The sequence below is a fragment of the Hemiscyllium ocellatum genome, chromosome 49 (assembly GCF_020745735.1).
Source record: "Hemiscyllium ocellatum isolate sHemOce1 chromosome 49, sHemOce1.pat.X.cur, whole genome shotgun sequence".
In the NCBI taxonomy this organism is placed as follows: Eukaryota; Metazoa; Chordata; class Chondrichthyes; order Orectolobiformes; family Hemiscylliidae; genus Hemiscyllium; species Hemiscyllium ocellatum.
In genome coordinates this window covers 10,036,207-10,052,748 of record NC_083449.1, presented here as the reverse complement: position 1 = coordinate 10,052,748, position 16,542 = coordinate 10,036,207, and the positions used below count along the sequence as shown (strand labels likewise).

The window sequence follows — 16,542 nt, the reverse complement described above, 5'->3', positions numbered from 1 at the left end:
AACCCCTCATCTCTGAACATGAAATGTACAAAATCACGCTAGATGGTATCTTGGATGTAGCTTACACATCTCAAAGTGAGTTAGTCATAGTTTCCGAGATGTCTACAGCCCAGAAAAAGGCCAGAGTCTGTGCTGGTCAGAAACAACCACCTCGATATTCTTTTATTCCATTTCCCCAGCATTTGGCTCCATAGTCTTGGAGTCACAAGTGCACATTTAAATCCTCCTCCAATGTGATCAAAGTTTCTGCCTCTCCCACTCTTAGGTGCAGTGACTTCCAGATTGCACACCACCCTCAGGGTGAACAAGATTTTCCTCACATCCCTTCAAAACCTCCTGGCCCTTACCTTCAATCTATACCCCTCCCCCACCTGCCTCTCCTAATCTTCATCCCTCATCATTTTATACATCTGTCTCTTTCAATCTACTCTGCTGTAGGGACAACAATCCCAGTCTGTCCAATCTCTCTCAATCACTGAAACTCTCCAGCCCTCAAGGCAAAATGCTGGTAATTCTCCCTGTGCACCCTCTCCCACTTCATTTAGATACGTTGGTAAAGTGCCTTTCTTTTATTTACTGCTCACTCCAATAGTGCATCAGGGAGGAAACATACAAGTTATTTTGCAGTGAAAAAGAGGGCAGTTAATTTTTAAATCAGTAGAGTTATGTTTTTAGCAAGTGGTTAATGTAAAGTCACCATTGTCTAGGGTGTAGGTTTGATATCCAGACGTTTCATTACCTGGCCAGATAACATCATCAGTGGTGACCTCCAAGTGAAGGGAAGGTGTTGTCTCCTGCTTTCTATTTATATGTTTGTCCTGGATTGGGTTCCTGGAGTCTGTGGTGATGTCATTTCCTGTTCATCTTCTGAGGGGTAGATAGATGGTATCTCGATCTGTGTTTGTATATGGCATTGTGGTTGGAGTGCCAGGAATTCTCTGGCATGTCTTTGCTTAGCCTATCCCAGGATAGATGTGTTGTCCCAATCGGATTCATGGGTTTTTTTCATCCGTGTGTAGGGCTACGAGGGAGAGAGGGTCGTGTCTTTTTGTGGCTAGCTGGTGTTCATGTATCCTGGTGGCTAACTTTCTTCCTGTTTTCCTAAGTAGTGTTTGTGGCAGTCCTTGCATGGAATTTTGAAGATAACGTTGGTTTTGTACATGGATTGTAATGGGTCTTTTAAGTTTGTTAGTTTTTGTTTGAGTGTTGGTGGGTTTGTGTGCTACGAGGATTCAGAGGGGTCTTAGTAGTCTGGCTGTCATTTCTGAAACTTCTTTGATGTATGGTAAAGTGGTTCGGGTTTCTGGCTGTGTTTGGTCTGCTTGTCATGGTTTGTTCTTGAGGAATCTGCAGACTGTATTTTTTGAGTATCCGTTCTTCTTGAATTCATTGTATGGGTGTTTCTCCGCTGTTTTCCTAAGTTCGTCTGTGCTGCAGTGTGTGGTGGCTCGTTGGAATAGTGTTCTGAGACAGCTTCGTTTGTGTGTGTTAGGATGGTTGCTGGTGTAATTAAGTATTTGGTCAGTGTTTGTCGGTTTTCTGTATATGCAGGTTTGTAGTTCTCCGTTGTCCTTTCTTTCGACTGTGGCGTCCAGGAATGCGAGTTTGTTGTCGGTTTCTTCCTCCTTGGTGAACTTTATGCCTCTGAGGGTGCCTCATCTGGAGTTGACGACTGTTGTCAGGAACAAACAATCATCTGATTCAAAATTGAAGATTGAGGTGAGGAGGAGTTTCTTCTCTGAGGGTTGCGTGTTGTTGGAACTCCTTGTGTGTGGGGACAGGGAGTAGTTTTAAGGGTGGGATAGATAGGTTCATGATCAGTCAGGGAATTGAGGGTTACGTGTTTAAGTGCAGGAAAGTGAGCATGAGGAATGGGGCATCAGCCACAATGCTATTGAATGGATGAGCAGGCTCGAGGGGCCGAATGACCTTCTCCTGTTCCTGTCTGTGATGGTCCTTAAGGGAATGAAATCTGACCTCCTTACCCGCTCTGCTCTGCACTGCACATGATTCCTAACCCTTTGCAAACTCTTCAATGCCTTCTGGCTGAGCAAGTCGATTGGTTCAAGGACATTTCAGAATTACATCCACTTTCCACCTTGGCAGAGATGGCCACATTCTGTTCAGACTACAGAGAAATAACATTTGTCAGAGTCAGTTTTTGACTTGTTCCAATCATGTGCTTTGCCAAGAGACATTGGTCTGTATAATGCCCCATATATTCACAGCTCCTCCTGCACACTCTGATAGTCTTTCAGGAAAAGTTTGTTATTCTCATCCATTTTCATAGAGTCATGCAGCACGGAAACAGGCCCTTCAGCCCAACTCGTCCATGCTGACAGTTGCCCAAACTCAACTAGTCCCATCTATCTGCATTTGGCGCATATTTCTCTGCACCTTTCTTATCCACGTACCTTTACAAATGTTTCTTACATGTAATTGTACCTGCCTCTACCACTTCATTCCATATACTCGCTGCCTTTAGTGTGATAAATTTGCCTCTCAGGTCCCATTTTAATCTTTCCCCTCTCACCTTAAACCTATGCCCACTAGTTTTGGACACCCCTACATTGGGGAAAAGACCATACCTATTTACCTTTTCTGTGCCTCTCGTGATTTTATAACCTCTATAAGGTTACCCCTCAGCCTCCAACGCTCCAGGGGAGAAAAGCTCCTAGCTTATGAAGCTTCTGCTTATAACCAAACCCTGCAACCTTGGTAACATCTTTGTTAATCTAACCTTTCGAGTTTAACGACATCCTTTCTACAGCACGTTGACCAAGACTATACACAGTATTCTAAAATGGTCTCACCAACATCCTGTACAGCTGTAACATGATGCCCCAACTCCTGTTGTCAGTGCTCTGACCAGTGAAGGCAAGCATTCTAAACGTTTACTTCACCACAGTGTCAAGCTGCAATGCCATATTTAAGGAACTGTCTTCCTGCACCCCATAGGTCTGTTTGTTTGGAAACACACCCCAGAAGATAGCATCAATAAAGATGTATCTAGACAGATGCATGAAATGGGCCTTTCAATATTCTGTAAGTTTCAATCAGATGATTCTCTCTCATCTTTCTAAACCCCATTGATTTAAGAACCAGAGTCCTCAACCTCTCCTCATATGAGAGGTGCTTCATCCCTGGGATTTTTCTTGTAAACCCCCTCTGGACCCCCTCCAAGTTCAGCACATCCTTCCTCAGGTAGGGGGCCCAAAACTGCTCACAATGTCCCAAATGTGGTCTGACCAGAGCCTTATACAGCCTCAGCAGTACATCCCTGCTCTTGTATTCTAACCCTCGTGTAATGAATGCTGACATTACATTTGCCTTCCTGTAAAGTATAGGGTTAAAATTGTGCAGAATAAGGGAACAGGTGTTTCTGCAAAAGCTTACATTATAAAATTAGGCTGCACATGCAAATACTAAATAGTGAGAAACAAAAACAGATACAATTATCTATGAATAATAAGGCAGAGCCATCGTGGAGCAGGATGTACCAGGCATAGGAAAACAGAAAGAAGCAAAAACAGGTAGAATTATCTCTGACTAATAGGGCAGAGCGACCGTGTAGCGGGATGTACCAGTAACAGGAGAATAGTGTGGCCAACGGATGGAATTTAGTTTGGCAGGATGATTGCAAGAAGACAGCAAACTATGCCAGGATAGTCACATGGAAGGAATGAGATAAATAAGAGTAAGGGGTGACAGGCTGAGAGTAACTGGCGAAGTAAAGAGTTGGAGCGAAACTAGAGCTTGTGATAGGGTGAAAGGGGAGGACCAAGAGATGCAGCTGAACAGCATAAATCAGAATGTAACCCTCAGATCAGGGTGCTTACTCATTAGACACCCGTTCTTGCAAGTACATATCAATAAAATTCGCTGCTTCAGAATTTGACTCTGACTGAAATTTAGTAATATGTGAGTTTTGTTTCTCACACTGCCAACTGAACCTGCCTGTTAACCTGAAGAGAATCCTGAACTCGGACTCCCAAGTCCCTTCGTGCTTCAGATTTCCGAAACCTTTCCCCATTTAGGAAACAGTCTCCGCCTCTATTCTTCTAATCCCATTGCATACCCTCCCACACTGTCATCCATCTGCCAACCGAACCTTAATAATATCCTGAACTCGGACTCACCCCCGAGGACCTTGTTTGTGCTTCAGGCCTGGCAGCATCTGTCCAGAGACAGACAGAGAGAAAGCGGAGTCAACGTTTCGAGTCCGGGACAGCCGTCCTTCGGGAGAGTGGCCTTTGGTCTTGATGTGCAGCCGCACAATTTCTTGCTCACTCCCACCTCTCTGTCTGTGTGTGTATTTGTCATTATGATTGAGTTTGGCGAGTCCCGGAGCCGGCCCTGTTGTTTCTCTCTCCTGAAAGGGTTGTCCCTTTAAAGAGTCTTTCCCCTGAAGCAGCTGCTAACGGTCACTTGGGGCACGAGGCGGCCGTTAACCGCCATCTCGCGCGGGGCCTGAGGGGGCGGGGCCTGAAGCTCAAATGGCGCCGGGGCCACGCGGGAAGGAAAAGCGCCGAGGGAGAGCGGACTGTGTCAACATGTCCCGTCCCCGAGGGTCAGGATGGTGGTTACTGGGGGGACAGGAGAGATTCCCCCTCCCCCCAAGTGAGGCATCTTGTACAAGCCGCGAGGCCTGTCTCTGTGCATCTATCTCTCTATGTAACTGTTTGACTGTCTACGACTTGGTTTAATTCTCTGACGAGATCGATTAATCTCGATGACTCTGATCTTGTATTTCTCTATGTCTCTGTATGACCATGTTTCTTTATGACTCTGCCCCTCTGTAGATCTATGTCTCTCTGTTTCTTCCTGAGTCTCTATGATTTTGCCGAGAGGTGCGAGGGAGGAGTGAAGGACTTTTGGGAAGGTTTTAAGTGGGAAATGCACCCAACTCCAGCTCCTCGAAAACCTCTGGAACTGGAGCTGGATGGACTATGGATCATCCGGGAGGCTGAGGGGGAAACTGAGAGAATGTACAGGGAGGTGGTCATTCCCCAGACAGCTGGGTTACTGTCAGGGGGTGGAAAGGGAACCAAGGGTCAGAGCAGGGATCCCCTGTGGCCGTTCCCCTCAGCAATAAGTACAGTAGCACCTCGAGTTATGAACTTAATCCGTTCCGGAACCTGGTTCGCAAACCGTAAAGTTCGAGAACCGAATCAATTTTTCCCATTGTTCGGTTAGCGTAAGAATGCTTGGACGGCTGTTCACAGCGCACGCGCCAAAGACGACCTGAATGAGATCACGCAGGACCCAAGAGCATTTGCGTTCAACAAGCGCGTAGCAAAGCAGAACAGTGAAACCACATGGTCGCACACGGACTTTTTATGTTTGTCCTTTCATTTGTACCTTGAATTTTGTATGTATGTTGAAGCAAAACTTTACGGACAATCGTGTTCGTAAACTGATTTGGTCGTGAACGGGGTCGTTCGTATGTCGAGGCTCTACTGTATACCGTTTTGGATACTGCTGGTGGGGATAGCCTACCAGGAGAGAACCATAGTTGTTAGGTCTCTGGCACTGAGCCTTGCACTGTGGCTCAGAAGGGAAGGGCGGAAAATAGAAAAGTGCTACTGATAGGGGACTCAATAGTTAGACGGATTAACAGGAGATTTTGTGGTCAGGAACAGGACTCCCGGAAGTTATGTTGCCTCCCCGATGCCAGGGTTCGGGCTGTCGCCGTTTGGGTTTACAAGATAATGAAGGGGGAGGGTGAGCAGCCAGAAATCGTGATACATATTGGCACCAATGATATAGCAAGGAAAGGGATTGAGGGTCTGAAAAGTGACTACAGAAAGTTTGGTTGGAAGCTGAAGAGCAGGACGAGTAAAGTAGTGATCTCGGGTTTGCTACCGGTGCCACAAGATAGTGAGATGAGGAACAGTCAGCGAATGCAGCTTAATACGTGTCTGCGAGGCTGGTGCAGGAGGAAGGGCTGCAGATACCTAGACCATTGGGATACCTTCTGGGGAAGATGGGACCTGTACATGAAGGACAGGTTGCACCTGAATGGGAGGGGCAAAAATATCCTGGCTGGGAGATTTGCTTGTGTGATTCGTGAGGGTTTAAACAGGGGAGTGGGAATCAGAGCCACATGTCTGAGAGGGGGTCATTTGCAGACAGGGCAGGATGTATTGAATCTATCAGGAAGGTCTCTCACGCGACGAAACAAAGGGATCGGTTAAAGTGTGTCTGCTTTAATGCAAGGAGTGTCCAAAATAAAAGTGACAAACTTAGAGCATGGTACAGTACTTAGGGCTATGATGTTGTGGTCATAATGGAGACGTGGGTTCCACAGGGGCACAAATGGTCGCTTGATGTTCCAGGGTTTAGAACGCCTAAAAGGAACAGAGAGAGTGGAAAAAGAGGAGAGGGTGTAGCATTGCTAATCCGAGAGTGCTTCACAGCTACAGAAACAAAGGTTGTTGAGGAAGCTTTGTCTGCAGAGTCAGTATGGGTGGAAGTTAGGAACAGCAAGAGTTTTCTACAGACCACCTAATTGCAGTTGAGAGATTGAAGATCTCATAGGCATGCAGATTCTGGAAAAGTGCAGAAGTAGCAAGGTTGTTATTCTGGGTGATTTCAGCTTTCCCAATATCGACTGGAACTTCCTAAGCTGTTTTTGCCAGGTGTGTTCAGGAGGGGTTCCTTACTCGGTATGTGGACAGGACAATGAGTGGAGATTAGATTAACTACAGTGTCGAAAACAGGCCACCTGGCACAACAAGTCCACCGACCCTCCGAAGAGCAACCCACCCAGATGCATTCCTCTACATTTACCCCTTCACCTAACACTACAGGCAATTTAGCATGGCCAGTTCACCTAACCTGCACATTTTGGCCTGTGGGAGGAAACCCACGCAGGCGTGGGGAAAATGTGCAAACTCTACACAGACAGTTGCCTGAGGAGGGAATTGAACTTGAGTCTCTGGCACTGTGAGGCAGCAGTGCTAATCACTGTGCCGTGCTGCCCATAAAGGCCATTTTCGATTTGGTGCTTGGCGACGAGCCAGGACAGGTGTCAGATCTCTCAGTGGGAGAGCACTTTGGTGAAAGTGATCACAGCTGCCTCACATTTAGCATAGCCTTGAGGTGGGAAAGGAGCAATTACTGAGAGAACATACTTAATTGGGAAAAAGGAAATTATGGACTCTATCAGACAGGATTTGGGAGGTACAGACTGGGAGCAATTGTTCCACAGACAGGGCACAGCAGACATGTGGAGACTATTTAAGGAGCAGTTGGTGCGAGTGATGCACGAACTTGTTCCTCTAAGACAGGTAAGATTAAGGAACCTTAGATGACGAGAACAGAGGAACTTCTTGTCAAAAGGAAGAAGGCAGCTTACGTAAGGTGGAGGAAGCAAGGATCTAGCACAGCTTTAGAGGATTACAGGCTTGCTAGAAAGGAGCTGAGAAATGGACTGAGGAGAGCCAGGAAGGGGCACGAGAAAAGCTTTGTAAGTAGGATTAAGAGACCCAAAGGCATTTCACTCATACATGACGAATAAAAGAATGATCAGGGAGAAGGTAGGGTCGATCAGGGATAACTGAGGGAACTTGCGCATGGAATCTGAGCAGATACGGGAAGCCCTAAATGAGTTTTTTGCTTTGGTTTACACCAAGGAAAGGGACCTTGTTGTCAGTGAAAACTCAGAGGAGCGGGGATACAGTCTTGACCAGATCAAGATTGATGAAGTTGATGTGCTAGAAATTTCGGGAAAACATTAAGATTGATAAGTCCCCAGGGCCAGACCAGGTTTATCATCGTCTGCTACAGGAAGTGAGAAAGTTGGTTGTGAAGCCGCTAGCGAGGATATTTGCCTCCTCCCTCTCCGCAGGAGTTGTACTGGAGGATTGGAAGGAGGCGAATGTTGTTCATCTTTTCAGGAAGGACAATAGGGGAATCCCTGGCAATTACAGACCAGTCAGTCTTTGTGCTCAGCAAAGCTTTGGAAAGAATTCTGAGGGATAGGAATTATGACTATTTGGCAAAGCGTGGTGTGATTAAAGACAGTCAGCATGGCTTTGTGAGGGGCAAGTCATGCCTCACTAATCTTATTGAGTTCCTTGAGGAGGTGTCAAGACAGGTTGACATGGTCGAGCAGTGGATGTGGTGTATATGGATGTCAGCAAGGCATCTGGTAAGGTTCCCCATGGTAGGCTCATCCATAAAGTCAGGAAGTATGGGTTACAGGGAGATTTGGCTATCTGGATTCAGAATTGGCTGGCTGACAGAGGCAGAGTGTGATTGTGGATGGGAAGTATTCTGCTGTAGGTCAGTGTTGAGTGGGGTCCCGCAGGGCTCTGTTCTAAGGCCTCTGCTCTTTGTAGTTTTCATAAATGACCTGGATGAGGAGGTTGAGGGGTGGGTTAGTAAATTTGCAGATGACACAAAGCTTGGAGGTTTCATTGATAGTATAGAGGGCTACTGCAGGTTGTAGCGCGACATAGACAGAGCTGGGCTGAGAAATGGCAGATGAAGTTCAACCTGGATAAATGCGAAATGATGCATTTTGGAAGGTCGAACTCGAATGCTGAATATAGGATTAAAGACAGGATTCTTGGCAGTGTGGAGGAACAGAGGGATCTAGGGTGTGTAAGTGCATAGGTCTCTCAAAGTTAACACCCAAGTAGATAGCATTTCCTATCGCATTTCCAATGCCTCTCCCCCAAGTCCCTCCTCCCTATCTTTTATCTTAGCCTGCTTGGCACACTTTCCTCATTCCTGAAGAAGAGCTCATGTCTGAAACGTTGATTCTCCTGCTCCTTGGATGCTGCCTGACCTGCTGCATTTTTCCAGCAACACATTTTCAGCTCTGTTCTCCAGCATCTGCAGTCCTCACTTTCTCCACCCAAGTACATAGGTTTGTTAAGAAAGCATATGGTGTTTTGGCTTTCATGAACAGGGGGATCGAGCTTAAGAGCCGCGAGGTTTTGCTGCAGCTCTACAAATCCTTGGTGAGACCACACTTGGAATATTGTGTCCAGTTCTGGTCGCCTTAGCATAGGAAAGATACAGAGGCTTTGGAGAGGATGCAAAGAAGATTAACTAGAATGCTGCCTGGAGTGGAGGGCTTGCCTTATGAAGAAAGGTTGAATAAGCTCGGACTTTTCTGTCTGGAGAGAAAGAGAGGAGACCTGATCGAAGTGTACAAAAATAATGAGTGGAATAGATAAGAGTCAATAGCCAGAAACGTTTCCCCAGGGCAGGATTGACTGGTATGAGTAGTCATAGTTTGAAGATTTTAGGAGGAAGGTATAAAGGAGACGTCAGAGGTAGGTTCTTTACCCAGAGAGTTGTAAATGCATGAAATGCATTGTCAGCTGTGGTGGTGGAAGCAGAGTCATTAGGGACAGTTAAGCGACTGATAGACATGCACATGGATAGCAGTGAGTTGAGGGGTGCATAAGATAAGTTATGAAATTTTACACTAGGATTAAACCTCAGCACAACATCGTGGGCCAAAAGCCCTATTCTGTGCTGTACTTTTCTATGCTCTATGACCCTCTGACTCTCTTAGTGACTATGTAACTCTCTCTGAGAGTATGGTAGGAGTATTGTTTGTTGCTGACCACAACAATTGCTGCCTTAGAAAGGTGCCTAACTGTTTTGTTTAATCACAGGCATCGTTCTGTCAGTCCTAGAGCTGAGTGCCCGCCTGGAAACGTGGTAGTGGAGGGAGACAGCACCCCTTTAAACCGCTTGGTTTGACTTCAATTCAATACATTTTCCAGAAGGATGGTGAGGAGATTTACTGGGAATACTCCAATCACAGCAGAACTGTACACATAATCATCAACATCAGCAAACATCAAGAGGACAATTATCACTGTGTTGTTTCTAACCAGCATCCTGGACAGCAAATTCCTCGCCGTTTCAGTGATCATTAAGTTTGTAAGTGACTCTATACAAATCCACATTATCGGAGCAATGTGATAGCACTGGGGGAGCGTGCAGAGGGAGGTTTACCAAGATTTTACTTTGGGGGCTGGAGAGTTTCTGTGATGGAGAGAGATTGGATAGACTGTGGTTGTTTTCCTCAGAGCAGAGGAGATTGAGTGTGGTGACATGATTGAGATGTATAAAATAATGGGTGTAGATAGTGTAGACAGGAAGAAACTTTTCCCTCTTGATGGAATGATCAATGACTAGGGGAGGGGCATAGATTGAAATAAGGGATAAGAGGTTTAGAGCAGGATGTGGGGGAAAATATTTTCACCCAGAGGGTTGTGGGGAAATCTGGAACTCACTGCCGGTAAGGGTGAGAGAGGCTGAAATCTTCATCACATTGAAGAAGGATTTAGATGTTCACTTGTGATGCCAGGCTAGAGTCAGATTAAGTGGTCCTTGACGTTTAACTTGTATTTTTTGACAGAAATATGAGCTGGGGTAAGGTGAATAGCCTTACAGGGGAGTCCAAAACTAGAGGGCATTGGTTTCAAGTGAGAGAAGAAAGATTGAAAAGCGACCGAAGGGGTAACTTCTTCACACAGATGGTGGTGCATATTTAGAATGAGCTGCCCGAGTAGGTGTTAGAAGTGAGTACGATAACAATCTCCAAAACAGATTTGGAAAGATATATGGATAGGAAAGGTTGAGACAGATATGGGCCAAATGCAAACAAATGGGACTAGTTTTGTTTGTAAGACCTGGTCAGCATGGACGCATTGGGCCGATGGGTCTATTTCTGTACTGTATGACCCCATGACTGGGAAAATTATATTCGAGAATAAAGTTAGTTGCTTTTGACTGGCATGGATTCAGCTGGCTGAAGATCCTGTTTCTGTGCTGTAGACCTCTGCTTAACAAGGAATTGTAGAGTCAATCTATCAGAGAAACTTAGAAAGTTAGACAATACAAGCTGGGGGAGGCTGATGGTAACATCAAAGTTGTTCATAGTGCGGTGGGATTGCAGACAGTGATGGAAACCCCCAGGATGTTGATATTGGGGATGGGGACAGTAATGATAACCCCAAGGATATTGACAGTAGGGTATGGGTGGGGACAGTAACAGTAACCCCCAGGATGTTGATAGTAGGGATGGAGACAGTGATGGTAACCCCCCAGGATGTTGACAGTGGGGTAGGGGTGGGGACAGTGACAGTATCTCCTAAAATGTTGATAGTGGGGTAAGGGTGGGGACAGTGATGGTAACCCCCAGGATGTTGACAGGGAGTAGGAGTGGGGACAGTGATGGTAACACCCAGGATGTTGATAGAAGGGTAGGGGTGAGGACAGTGACGGTGACCCCCAGGATGTTGATAGTGGGGATGGGGATAGTGATGGTAACCTCTAGGATATTGACAGTGGGGATGGGGACAGTGACAGGAACTCCCAGGATGTTGATAGCGGTGTTGGGACAGTAACAGTAACCCCAAGGATATTGATAGTGAGGATGGGGACAGTGACAGTAACCCCCAGGATACTGATAGTGGGGATGGGGACAATGATGGTAAACCCCAGGATGTTGATAATGGGGATGGGGACAGTGACAGTAACCCCCTAGATGTTGATAGTGGGGATGACCGTAACCGCCAAGATGCTGACAGTGGGGATGGGGACAGTGACAGTAACCCCCCAGATGTTGACAGTAGGGATGTTGATAGTGGGGATGGGGACAGTGACAGTAACCCCCTGGATGTTGATAGTGGGGATGACAGTAACCGCCAAGATGCTGACAGTGGGGATGACAGTAACCACCAAGATGTTGAAGTAGGGAAGGGGACAGCGACGGTAACCCCCTGGATGTTGATAGTGGGGATGACATTAACTGCTAAGACGTTGACAGTGGAGATGGGGACAGTGACAATAACCCCCCGGATGTTGACAGTAGGGATGGGGACAGTGACGGTAACCCCCTAGATGTCAATAGTGAGGATGGGGACAGTGACAGTAACCCCCAGGGTATTGATAATGGGGGTGGGGACAGTGACAGAAACCCCCAGGATGTTGACAGTGGGGATAGGGACAGTGATGGCAATCCCCAGGATGTTGACAGTAGGGATGGGGACAGTGATGGTAACCCCCAGGATGTTGACAGTGAGGTAGGGGTGAGGACAGTGACAATAACCTCTAGGATGTTGACAGTGGGGATGGGCATAATGATGGTAACTGTTGAAGAAAGCTCTCGAGACTGAGACCTGGAGAACTGATTAGTTTATTCCACGATATATCATGAGGAATTCACCATCCTAACTGTGGCTCGGTACTTTTCTGATGTACATCAGGATACTACAGGATTATATAGAGACAGCAGACGGGGCTGAGCGTTGATTACACAGTTTGGTACTAAATTAGATGTTAGTCATTAGGGTCAAAACTAAGCACCATTATGCATTCCACAAGTATTTACACAGATTGCTAACACTAATTAGCTGAACGACCATGAAGTGGCGATAACTTGTAAAGGAAGTCGGACTGATTGACAACTCTGTGTCCGCTTGACTCATTCTACAGCCTGCCATGATCATTCACCAAAGTGGGAAAAATACTAACGTGACACCTTAGGAAGATCAGGCCTACCTTTCACATTACCTAAGCCTAAGGAATGCACAGCTAGCAAAGTTCTGAGAACACAAAATGGTTTCTCAGCCAGATTAGGAAAACGGCTTCCAGGCAAACCATGTCAACTTTCCCAACAGTAACCCTCAGGATGTTGATAGTGGGACGAATATGGGGGTAATGATGGTAACCTTCAGGATGTTGATAGTGGAGTGGAGGTGGGGTCTGTGATGGTAACCCCTAGGATGTTGATCGTGGGAAGAGGGTTTGAAGAGGTTGGGGACAGTGACGGTAGCCATCAGGAGGTTGATCGTGGGAAGAGGATGGGGACAGTGATGGTAACATCATTGAATACAGAGAGGCAACGGTTGGATGATTTGGCCATCCATCGTTAACACAAATCTTTCACAGTGTAGATTTTACTACATAGGGAGACTTTATGATGATGTGAAATCTCGCTTGTTTTATTTCTCCTTTCCATCAATTATTATCCTGTCGTTGAAGATAACATCTGTGAAAAAAAGAGACAATTTCAGCATCCGATCTGTTATTTCCTCTTTGTCTTGTTTCTTCCAGTTCCTGTTGCTGGGGGTTTTCCTCACCCCCAGAGCCAATAAAATGGAGGTTCTGATTGGGAGTTGGCATGTTCCAGAATGTGTATTAAGCTAAGGTACTGGACCCTACTTTCAATGGTACTTTCAAAAGAAAGCCTTAAACAATGCTAGCAGGAATTACAACTCTAGCTCAGACAGGACAGAGCCGGCCATTGAATCCTTCCAGTCCAAATGCCAAGGCCGGTACCATTGTCTTGTGATCAACAGGGGTCCCAGTGGAATAATATCTAATGTGACCAGTAATACCATCTGTGTCACAGTGCCAGGTAATCCATTCTTCATCCATGATCCATGCTCGTTCTTCACTGGGGTGCAGCTGAAGACTTGACATGAACACTCTGAAAATTGCTTCAGGCACTCAGCAGGGGTGGCAGCATCTGTGGAGAGAGAGAGAGAGACAGAGTTAATGTTTTAGGTTATAAACACACAGTTCTGGAAAAACAGAGACAGAGAGAGAGAGAATGTGTAAAATCCTTGCTAAGATAAGGGAGACCTTCACAGAGAGACGTTTCAAGTCCTGGAGCAGGGATGGCTTGCCACAATTGGACAGGGTGCGACCACACCCTGGAGACCTGTGTGCAGTTTGGCGTAACCTTATCTGAGGAAGGACATTGTGCCTGTGGAGAGAGAGCAGTAAAGGTTTCCCAGAGCGATTCTTGGGATAGCAGGACTGATGGGTGGAGAGAGACTGCATCGGTTAGCTCGATATTCACTGGAGTTGAGAAGAGTTAACGGGGAATCCCATAGAAATCTATTAAGTTTGAACAAGTACATGATAGAGTAAACACAGGGAGGGTGTTCCTGGTGCCAGGTGGAGAGTCGAGAACCAGGGGATCACTTTCTGAAGGAGATGCGACAAGAGTGAGACGGGAAGAAATGTCTTTACCCAAAGAGTGGGGAGCCTGTGGGATTCTCTGCCACAGAAAGCAGCCAGGGCCAGAACACTGAATGTTGTTCAGGAAGGAGTTGGATAGAGTTCTTTGGGGTGAAAGGGAGAGCGCGGGGAGGCTTAGGATGAAGTTGGGTGATCAGCCATGATCCCATTGAATGGGCGGAGCAGGCTGGAGGGGCCGAACGGCCTCCTCTCAATGATATTTCCGATGTTTCTCTGTGAATGGCCCAGTTGCCACTGACAGGTGGATGACACAGGAAAGTTTTGCCTCGATATATCTAGGCAGTGAAAATGTGGGACAATAATTTCCAGTCAACAATTTAGCGAGAGTGGATGCAGAGTGATCTTTTGAGTTTAGCATTGAATAGTCTGGGCTGAAGTGGTGGGATGTTGTTAATGAGAGGCTGCACAGAAACAGTGATGTCACCACGATGGTGAGGGTTTGGAGCGAATTTCACAGACACAGGGATTTCCCTCCAAATGGACGGGTGTTGGCAGGGAGTCAGAGCAACAGGGAACATTGGGGTTGATGTTTGCTGAAGGAATGATGTTATTGACAGGAAATCATTCTCTGAATACAGCACAGGCACACAGCACTGAGATGGCAGTACTCATTGTCCCAATGTTTCTGATCCTTTGTCTCGTCACATTGCTTCCAATTAAACTCCAGAACCAGAAACAAGGTGGGTGAGACACTCTGGCAAGTAACCCTAGCGATCCTGCTCCACTCGGGTTTAAACTAATGTTGCTCACATAGAGTGTATGAGAAAGTATGAGTGGGAGAGTGTTTGGGTGACAGTATAAAGGTGTGCACGTGTGTGAGAGAGAGAGGTACACATTCTCACTGACACTCACACATACTTTTATGTGCGCGCACATACGTACATACACACACTCACTCACGTACTTCTTCAGTGCACCTTGTAAGCAACACTTGAGAAGCCGAACATTATCCAGGGACAACACAGCCCCTGTTTAATTGGCACCACATCCAGACCATCCACTCTCTCCACCACCCGTGCTCAGTAGCAGCAGTGTGTACCACCTGAGATTCACTGCAAACATTCACCAAAGGTTCTCAGGTAGCACCTTCCAAACCCACAACCACTTCCATCTCGAAGGGCAAGGACAGCAGTTACATGAGTATACCACCTCCTGCAAGTTTCACCCTCAGCCACTCTCCATCCCAACTTGAAATATATTAGCTGTTCATTTAGTGTTGCTGGGTCAACATCCTGGAATTCCCTCACTAATGGTATTGTGGGTCTACCTACAGCACAGGGACTGCAGTAGTTCAAGAGGTACAGTTAGTAAGTTTGCTGATGACACCAAAATTGGAGGTGCAGTGGAAGCGAGGAAGGTTACCTCAGATTACTTAACCAGGTGGACCAATGGACTGAGAAGTGACAAATAGAGTTTAATTCAGATAAATGCGAGGTGCTGCATTTTGGGAAAGCAAATCTTAGCAGGACTTACAGACTTAATGGTAAGGTCCTCAGGAGTGTTGCTGAACAAAGAGACCTTGGAGTGCAGGTTTATAGCTCCTTGAAAGTAGAGTCGCAGGTAGATAGGATCATGAAGAAAACGTTTGGCATGCTTTCTGTTATTGGTCAGAGTGTTGAGTACAGGAATTGGGAGGTCATGTTGTGGCTGTACCGGACATTGGTTAGCCCACTGTTGGAATATTGTGTGCAACTCTGGTCTCTTTCCTATCGGAAAAATGTTGTGAAACTTGAAAGGGTTCAGAAAAGATTGACAAGGATGTTGCCAGGGTTGGAGGATTTGAGCTATAGGGAGAGGCTGGGGCTGTTTTCCCTGGAGCTCTGGAGGTTGAGGGGTGACCTTATAGAGGTTTACAAAATCATGAGGGGCATGGATAGGATAAATGGACAAAGTCTTTTCCCTCGGGGCGGGGAGTCCAGAACTAGACGGCAAACGTTTAGGTTGAGAGAGGAAAGATATAAAATAGACCTAAGGAGTAACTTTTTCACATAGAGGGTGGTTCGTGTATGGAATGAGCTGCCAGAGGAAGTGGTGAAGGCTGGTACAATTGCAACATTTAAAAGGCATTTGGATGGATATGCGAATAGGAAGGGTTTGGAGGGATATGGGCGGGTGCTGGCAGGTGGGACTAAATTAGTTTGGGCCATCTGGTTGGCATGGATGGATTAGACCAATGGGTCTGTTTCCATGCTGTACATCTCTATGACTCTATGGTCAACAAACAGCCAATAGCTTAGGTTTGTATTCCTGCTGGTTTGGGGCTGTGACTTTAATTATCACTCCGTATTTAATTTTGAGGCATCGTTTGCTGTTGGTTTGACATTCTGATCTCTAACCTTTCGGTTCATTTTGCTTATTGTTTCTTGATTATAGATGACTCCAAAATGGATAGCAGTTTGGTGTACTCAGTTTTCACCATCTCAAAAATCAAAATGCTGGTAAAAGATATATATACTTTCATAACATTTCTGTTTCAGTGAAAGTAGAGATTTTCTCTAGTTTATCTGAACCCTCTAA

The 16,542-nt window shown here is 46.2% G+C and overlaps 1 long non-coding RNA gene across 5 annotated transcripts in view; it reads left to right on the top strand.

The window, feature by feature from the left end:
* The window catches only part of LOC132837238 (uncharacterized), a 50,274-nt gene that overhangs the window by 23,259 nt on the left and 10,473 nt on the right, over nt 1-16,542 (top strand). For 4 of the 5 annotated variants that reach the window (XR_009647445.1, XR_009647446.1, XR_009647443.1 and 1 more), the window contains 2 exons: nt 9,639-9,909; nt 13,093-13,186. This is a non-coding gene — a long non-coding RNA (uncharacterized LOC132837238). Of the gene's footprint in view, nt 1-9,638; nt 9,910-13,092; nt 13,187-16,398; nt 16,464-16,542 lie in introns of all 5 variants that reach the window. The other variant, XR_009647444.1, reaches the window with a different exon arrangement.